At 44.4% G+C, this 9,042-nt stretch overlaps 1 pseudogene across 1 annotated transcript; it reads left to right on the forward strand.

The window, feature by feature from the left end:
* Positions 1-7,031: 7,031 nt before the first annotated feature.
* On the forward strand, positions 7,032-8,791 carry LOC308527078 (AP-2 complex subunit mu-like; annotated as a pseudogene). The gene has a single exon. The product of its transcript is annotated as an AP-2 complex subunit mu-like (transcript).
* The last annotated feature ends 251 nt before the right edge of the window (positions 8,792-9,042 follow it).

A 9,042-nucleotide genomic window follows, 5' to 3' on the forward strand; every position in this document is an offset into this window, starting at 1 on the left:
TCTCATGTATATCGGCAATTTTTTTAAAAAAGTATTATATTAAATACAAGATTATGTTATAACATTTATTAAATATTGAGGTGAAATTCACATAACATTAATTATTTTAAAGTGTACAATTCAGTGGCATTTAGTGTATTCAAAATGTTGTGCAATCACCTCCTGTCTCTAATTTCAAAGCTTTCTCATGACCCCAGAAGAACATTTCATCACACCCATTAACTTGTGTTTACCCACAACTTCATTGGTACTTAATCACTTTCCATTCTCCCTCTCCCACCAATACCCAGCCCTGGCTTTTGGCAACTACTAGTCTCATTCCTGTCTCTGATGAATTTGCATATCGATATATATAAAGATCCAGGGGCCAACTGAATGGATGACCGAACAGGCTGAGTGGGGCGACCAGGCCGGCAGGGGGGGCAATAAGGGATGACCAAATGACTGAGCAGCATGCTGCGTGGGGCAACCAGGCTGGCAGGGGGTTTATTGAGGGTCAACCAAACGACTGAACACCAGGCTGTGTGGGGCAACCAGTCTGGCAGGTTAGTGAGGGACAACCAAACAATTGAACAGCAGACTGAATGGGGCGACCAGGCCGGCAGGGCAGGGGCAGTGAGGGGCGACCAAACGACTGACCAGCAGGCTGCGTGGGGCGACCAGGCTGGCGGGGGGACAGTGAGAAGCAACTAAATGACTGAACAGCAAGCTGTGTGGGGCAACCAGGCCGGCAGGGGGTGCAGTTGGCAGCAACCAGGCTGCCGGGGGGGTGGGGGAACAGTGAGGGGCAAACAGGCCAGCAGGGGGGGGCAGTTGGGGGTTACCAGGCCTGCAGTGGGGGCAGTGGGGGGCGATGAGGCCAGCAGTGGGGGGGGGAGGGGAAGTTGGGGATGACCAGGCTGGCAGAAGGGGGCAGAGGTGCGACCAGACCAGTAGAGGGGGGCAGTGAAGGGTGACCAAGCTGTTGGGGGGGCAGTTGGAGGCGACCAGGTCAGCAGGGGGGTGCAGTTAGGGGTGACCAGGCCAGAAGGGGGGGGCAGGTGGGGGCAACCAGGTTGGCGGGGGGGGGGGGCCGTTGGGGGCAACCAGACTGGCAGGCAGAGGTGGTTAGGGGTGATCAGGCTGGCAGGGGGCCAGTAGGGGCAATCAGGCAGGCAGGCAGGCAGGTGAGCAGTTGGGAGCCAGTGGTCCCGGATTGTGAGAGGGATGTCCAACTGCCGGTTTAGGCCCAATCGGACATCCCCCGAGTGGTCCCAGGTTGGAGAGGGTGCAGGCTGGACTGAGAGCCCCCACCCCTGTGCATGAATTTTGTGCACTGAGCCTCTAGTGCTGTATATTTCATATGAAAGAAATCATGGAATATGTGAATTGTTGTGTTTGACTTCTTTTGCTCAGCATAATGATTTTGAAGTTCATCCAAACTGTAGCACATATCAATATTTTTTGCAGCAAAATACTAGTGTGTGTGTGTGTGTGTGTGTGTGTGTGTGGTGTGCCTGTCTTAATTTATTTCTTTATCTTAAATAGACATTTGGGTTATTTCCACCTTTTGGCTATAGTGACTAATGCTGTTATAAATATTTCTGTAAAAACTTCATTGCTGAGGATATGTTTTCATTTCTCTTGGCTATATACCTAGAAATGGAATTATTGGGTCTTATGATAATCCTAAGTTTCAGTTTTTTAGGAATCACTAAACTGTTTGTTGTACCATATTACATTCCCACCACAATGTACAAATACTTCCATTTCTTTACATCTCGCCAATATTATTATTATTTCTTATAGCCATCTTAGTAGGTATGGAATAGTATCTCATTTTAGTTTTGGTTTACATATTATTAATAACTAATAAGGTTTAGCATCATTCCCTGTGTTTGCTGGGCATTTGTGTATCTTCTTTGGAGAAATGTTGACCTTTCTCACCATCCTCATTCCTGTGTCCCTCAATATTTTCATTGGGTTTTGAAGAGTTCAATCTTGAATACAGCCACTCTGACATGCTATGCCCATTAGACTGAAACTGGAAGGGCGGAGAGTTCAGGGAAACCTTTCTTCTAACTTCAATGGCTAGTCAAATGGCCAAGGCCATGTCAGAAAGTTCTCCAAAATCCAGAATTAGAAATAGTAACTAACAGGGGAAAGCTTACTGAGCTGGCAGACACGTGGGAGAGTGTGAAACAGGTACCTTCCTCAGAAAGAACCCCAGCTGGGAAAAGCCTCACTGCAGAGACTAAGTTTCTTTCCAGATGCGATCGAAGTTGAATCAAACTAAGAGATGGTAAAATCAGTCTGGACTTGCAATTTTAAGAATCTGTGTCTCAGCATAAATTAATAATAAACTTATATCTGGAAATAAGTTATGAGTAATCAGATAAAATAAGATATGATTAGTACAAATGAACAAATGAGAAAATAATATCTAACATCTTAATGCTGGCTAATATTTATTGATCTCTGACTGTAGATTCTCTCTTAATCCTTTGAGTTATTTATTAATATTTCTTTCATGTCACAAACGAGAAATCTAAGACCCCGCGAAGGTAGGGGGCTTGCTCTATATCAGCTCATAAGAGTGGAGGGGAAACAGTGGTTAGAATGCAGGGATGTGGTTCCATAGCCTGTGATCTTATCCACAGCTCTATAAACATCATAATTTATTATATTGTTCCAGGGATCTGCAGGAAAATTAAAGGGATGTTAAAAAATAAATGTTTCTGTCTCTATATCTAATGTGGGACTCTTGTTCTCTTAGAAGAGGAAGGTATCTCAGTGGATACTATATTGTGACGGAAAAGTTCATTTGGATCATGTATTCCCTTTGCTCTTATCCTTTCCCTGATGTTCTTCCCCAACATGCAGCAGAATGCCATGCCTGGCCCATGATGGGCAATCAATCCCCTTGGGCCTTAGCCTCTCACCAAATCACATCTAGTGCTTATTGCAAGTGGGTAGGGCCATTCCTTGTAGGCAACGACAATGGAACAATGACAGGACCTTCCCACACTCACACATGGCATTTGAGGCTCCTGCTATAAACCCATTTCCCTGAGCCTGATCATTCTCAAGTTATGCTACAAGTAGAACCTACAGGTATAATGGGCCAGAACTTGGCTGATCTGATCTGTCCATGAGACTCCACTGTGTTGTTGAGAAGAGATTCCTCCCTCAGTTAGGGTTAGCTCTACATTCCTATTAGGAGGGTGGAGTGACATTCAAAATTTCTGGAGTGTTTACGTGACATCAAAAACAGTTTTACCCATGATTATATCTTAGATCCAATAGATGTGAGACTCTCTCCTTCCATTTGTTATGAAGAACAGATTAAAGATTTCACTAACAAAAATGACTGAAATTAATCCAGAAAAGCTCGGACAGACCTTCCCAATAAATAAGCCGGCTTTAAATACTGTTAATCTGATGAGGCTAGGGAGAGTTTAATTAAAATTCTTTCTCCCATTTATCTAATATCCAAGAGTAAAGTATCTGCTAAAAGGGCTTTCTCTTTAATATGACTATTTTCCTCCCATTGCCTCCATCCACTTGGTTCCTGCCCTACCTCAGACCTTCACCACACTATGCTCTATGTCCATAGGTAATGCCTATATGCATATAAGTTCTTTTGTCAATCTCTGGCCATTGGCATATTTCCTTGGAGAGTTGTTTAACCAAGTATTTTTGTAATTTTTAAAATTGTGTTGTTTATTTGTTGAATCCTAATATTTTTATATACTGTAGCTGCTAGACACTTATCAGAATTATAATTTACAAATATGTGTTTTTTCACTTTCTTAATAATACCCTTTAATGTACAAAGCTTTATATTTTAATAAAGTCCAATTTACCTACATTTTTCTTTTAGGTACTTTTTCCTTCCTTATGGTGTCATTATATAAAAATCAATTGCATATTACACTTTTATTATTATAGATATAATAATAAAATAATAATAATAATAATATAAAAAAACAGTTTTAAGGGAGAGACATGTCAGTGAAGAAGAACCTGGGTTATGTGTTGGAGTGGGGAAGATTGTGCTTCCATTTGGCCCCTGTAGTAGTAAGGATGGAGAAAGAGGGCAGGGATGAGGAGAGAAAAAGGTCTATAGGACAGATGCACATCTATGAGATTTCTAGAGTTTTGGTATCCACTAGAACACTTTAATTTTTTCTATGGCCCACCCAGCAACAAAGAGCAAGCTTGGGGATACTTCAGTAAAACTCTGGAGTGGGTACATATCTGGGTGATGAGTGGAGAGAGGACTATAGTGAAAGGGGATGGAGAAGTGAGCTTGGGTGAAGACAGTGTGCTCATCCTCACCAAACTGGTTTTAGTATAACAATAGAGAGCCCCCAAATCAATTGGTGTTGACTGTGCTTCTTGGTAGGTGACAGTTGAAATGGAGTCGTGTTTTGAGTTGTGATGTTGCCTCTGAGGTGACCTTGAATCAACATCCCCCCACTCCCCACCTAAAGATCTTTATCTCCCCTGGAACTTTGCCCACCAAGGTCATTTTTCCCCTCAAAGCATTTAGTTCCCACAAGGCCTGAAGGTCACACCTCACCCTTCTGGTGTGAATAGGTTCTTTCTTTTCCCATCTCACTCTGGGTGTGCACTGCCTTACCATGTCTGTACCGGATGTGGCCAATATTTGGTTTGTGGTAGATAAGAGCGATGCTGCTAAAACATTTACCAGAACCTCTGGTATATGACTGCTAAACTGATGGATCTTTCTTTCTGCCTATTTCTCAGTTCAGGACAGATGTAACAAAGTGTTGTGTTTGGAAAATCTAATTCACACCTAAGGATGCATGTGTCACATCCCCATCTGTCCCCCAGTCTTGGCATGACATCTCCTAGTTGTAGATGTTCCTCTGCTGTTAAGTTCCTCTGTTCTGATCAAATACCAGGAAGCAACACTGGAGCCATAAGTGAACGAAGCAGAAGATCTGGAGCATCCCAGCCAGCCCTTCAGGGTCTGCCCAGAACTCAGGTATTGCTGGGCCTCTGAGGGCTGTGTACCAGTGGAACTGTGGCAGGAGGATTTTCTATGCTAGAAATGAAGTAGGAGGAAGAAATAATAAGAGGCAGCAGAAGTTAATAAAACAAGAAATCACACAACAGAGGTTTAATAAGGCAAAGATAAATTATTTGAAAAGGCTAATAAAATTGACAAATGTCTGGAGATTATAATCAAGAAAAACGAGAGAAGGTGAAAATATTTATTATGAGGAACTTAAAAGGAAATATTTTTTTTGTAAATGCTTCAGACCATTAAATGATAAGCCAAGAATATTATAAAGAAAACTTACACTAATATATTTAAAATTTAGACAAAATAGAAACATCACTGCTAATTAAGTAACACTAGAACTATCAAAAAATGGCATCAACAATTAATAGTTTTCCACATAATGAACTGACATAGATGGCTTTACTTTTCAGATACAGAACTTGCACTAAAGTGAAAAATAAAGGACACAATCTCATTTTATGAGGCCGCATAACCTTGATACAAACAATTGAATAAGAAAGAGAATTTACAGGCCAACCTTATCACATTTACAGTCACAAGCACCCTACACAATGTATCAACTGTGAAAATTATCCCATCAATATATAAAAAGTTAATACAATATGAGCCAGTTAAGTTTACCCTAAAAATGTAGATCTCATTTAAGCTTAGATAGGTCAAGTAACATAATTTGCTGCACAAATTGGAGAGGAATCTTATCTTAATAAGAGAAACATAACAGAGAAATCATATCTCAATAAACATTTGATAAAATTCAACATTCACACATGATAACAAACATACCCTTTTGGCAGATCAAAAGGGGAAGAAATTTCCTTAATGTAATACACAATATCTGTATAACTCTGGCCGAGTTGCTCAGTTGGTTGGAGTGTCATCTCATTCACCAAAGGGGTGTGGGTTCCATTCCTGGTAAGAGCCCAAACCAACGTTGGGTGTTCAATTTTCCTGGTGCATGATGGAGGCAACTGATAGATGTTTCTCTCACCACTCCCCATTCATCTCTTTCTAAAAATCATTAACATATCCTCAGGTGAGGATGAAAACAAAACAAACAAACAAAAAAGACTATAAGCTACTAAAATGATTTAATGAAGCCCTCATCTAGAAAGAAAACCAAGCCCTAGCTAGTTTTGTTCAGTTGATAGAGTGTCAGTCTGTGGACTGAAGGGTCCCAGGTTCAATTCCAGTCAAGGGCACAGGCCAGGGTTGTGGGCTAAATCTCAGTAGGGCTGTGTAGGAGGCAGCCGATTCAATGATTCTCTCTCATATTTATGTTGCTATCTGTCTCTCCCTCTCCCTTCCTCTCTGGAATCAATAAGAATATATATATTTTTAAAAAGACAACCCAGGTTTCCATGTTTCCCAGGAGAATGTTAGAAAGCCTTTCTCACCAGGTGCCTTACACACTAAGTGTGTGATACTGGTATTCTCTTTTCATTGGGAGGCTTGTGTTTGGAAATGATCCAAAATGGGATCATTTCAGCGACGTGTACACTGATGAAAGGGGGAGATGATGAGGAGTAGGTCTGAGGGGAAACCCAGGGCTGGGCAGTGATGGAAAGGGTTTGCAGGTCCATGGGCACTTTTCTACCTTTAATCCCAGGTCCCTGAAAAAATTACTCTTACTCTGATGTCTGCCTTTGTGTTTGGGGCCCCAGGGTTCTCTTGTCCAGGGAAGAGCATCAGCGCACAGAGGCCAGGTTGCAATTTTGCTCTGATAGGCACTCCTGCAAATTACTGTTCCATGGCGGGTCCAGGAGAGAGAGGTTGTTGTGATGACCCCTCACTGAGCTGGATGGTGAAAAAGCTTTGGTTTTTTTCCCCCCATGTTTTAGACAACCGGAATCAGAATTTTGTGGGGCCAGTTCGGGCTCAAAGGATCTATTTATTTTTTAAGAAAAACTCAAAAAGAGTGAAAGCTGAGGCAGCTGGCAGGTGAGCAGGGGGCGGGCAGACATCTTGGGCCGTGGAGAGCGGCTGGTCGGGCGGAGCAGGTGCCTCGGACACCAGGTCTGTTCTCAGAGCGATGGGCTGTGGAGACTGAGCTGCCGCCATGATTGGAGGCTTATTCATCTATAATCACAAGGGGGAGGTGCTCATCTCTCGGGTCTACCGAGATGACATCGGGAGGAATGCAGTGGACGCTTTTCGTGTCAATGTTATCCATGCCCAGCAACAGGTGCGCAGTCCCGTCACCAACATCGCTCACACCAGTTTCTTCCATGTTAAGCTGTCCAACATCTGGCTGGCAGCTGTCACCAAGCAGAATGTCAACGCTGGCATGGTCTTCGAATTCCTCTATAAGATGTGTGACTTAATAGCTGCCTACTTTGGCAAGATCAGCGAGGTGGACATCAAGGACAATTTTGTGCTCATATATGAGCTGCTGGATGAGATCCTGGACTTTGGCTATCCACAGAACTCAGAGACAGACGCGCTGAAAACCTTCATTACCCAGCAGGGCATCAAGAGCCAGCATCAGACAAAAGAAGAACAATCTCAGATCACCAGCCAGGTGACTGGGCAGATTGGTTGGCGGCGGGAGGGCATCAAGTAATGCCGGAACGAGCTCTTCCTGGATGTGCTGGAGAGTGTGAACCTCCTCATGTCCCCGCAGGGGCAGGTGCTGAGCGCCCATGTGTCAGCGCGGGTGGTGATGAAGAGCTACCTGAGTGGCATGCCTGAGTGCAAGTTTGGGATGAATGAGAAGCAGGGCAAAGGCACAGCTGATGAAACAAGCAAGAGCGGGAAGCAATCAATTGCCATTGATGACTGCACCTTCCACCAGTGTGTGTGACTCAGCAGGTTTGACTCTGAAGGCAGCATCAGCTTCATCCCACCAGATGGAGAGTTTGAGCTCATGAGGTATCGCACCACCAAGGACATCATCCTTTCTTTCCGGGTGATCCCCACTGGTGCGGGAAGTGGGACGCACCAAACTTGAGGTCAAGGTGGTCATCAAGTCCAACTTCAAGCCCTCACTACTGGCTCAGAAGATTGAGGTGAGGATCCCAACCCCGTTGAACACAAGTGGGGTGCAGGTGATCTGCATGAAGGGGAAGGCCAAGTACAAGGCCAGTGAGAACGCCATCGTGTGGAAGATCAGCGCAGAGATTGAGCTGCTGCCCACCAATGACAAGAAGAAGTGGGCCCGAACCCCCATTTCCATGAACTTTGAGGTGCCATTCGTGCCCTCTGGCCTCAAGGTGCGCTACTTGAAGGTGTTTGAACCGAAGCTGAACTACAGCGACCACGATGTCATCAAATGGGTGCGCTACATTGACCGAAGTGGCATCTATGAAACACGCTGCTAGCTGCCTAGTGGCAGCTAGCCCGTCTCCCCAACCACCCACCCTCTTCCACAAGTCCAAGTGCCCCGGCCACCACACATCAGTGTCTCCTCCCTCCTGCTTTGCTGCCTTTCCTTTGCACCAGCCCCTGAGTTTAGGTCTGGACCAACCACATCGCAAGTAGGACAGGTGGAGCTGTCCCTGGGCTCCCTGGGCAAGGTGGTTTGTGGGGCTCCTGCTTCTCCATCCATCTGTCTTGGCCCAATGCCAGGCTCGATGAGTTCTGTGACCAAAGTCAGGTGGGCTTCTCCTCCCCTCCCCTGTGGCCACATCTCTCAAGTGGGAGGGTAGGCTGCCCTTCACCTCAGAGCTCCCGCAACAGCTAGTAATGGATCCCTAGCCCTCAATCCCTATTCTGCTTTGGGATAGTGTGAGCTTCATTTTGTACACGTGTGACTTTGGCCAGTTATAGACCCAATAAACTCTGTAGAGTGGAGTAAAAAAAGAAAAAGAAAAAAAAGAAAAACTGAAAAAGAAGATGCTATTCTGGGATGTTACCTGTTGATATTTCTTCTTGGTCCTCTCACTGGGAAAAGTTTGTGCCTTATCCTTACTGCCCAGAGGCAGGTTCTCCGGGTCACCCCTCCAAGTACCCCCCTTTTTGTATTAGTCCTCACCCGAGGATATTTTTTCTATTGATTTTCAGAGATAGTG

This window comes from Myotis nattereri (genome assembly GCF_964212035.1).
Source record: "Myotis nattereri genome assembly, chromosome: 1".
Lineage (NCBI taxonomy): Eukaryota > Metazoa > Chordata > Mammalia > Chiroptera > Vespertilionidae > Myotis > Myotis nattereri.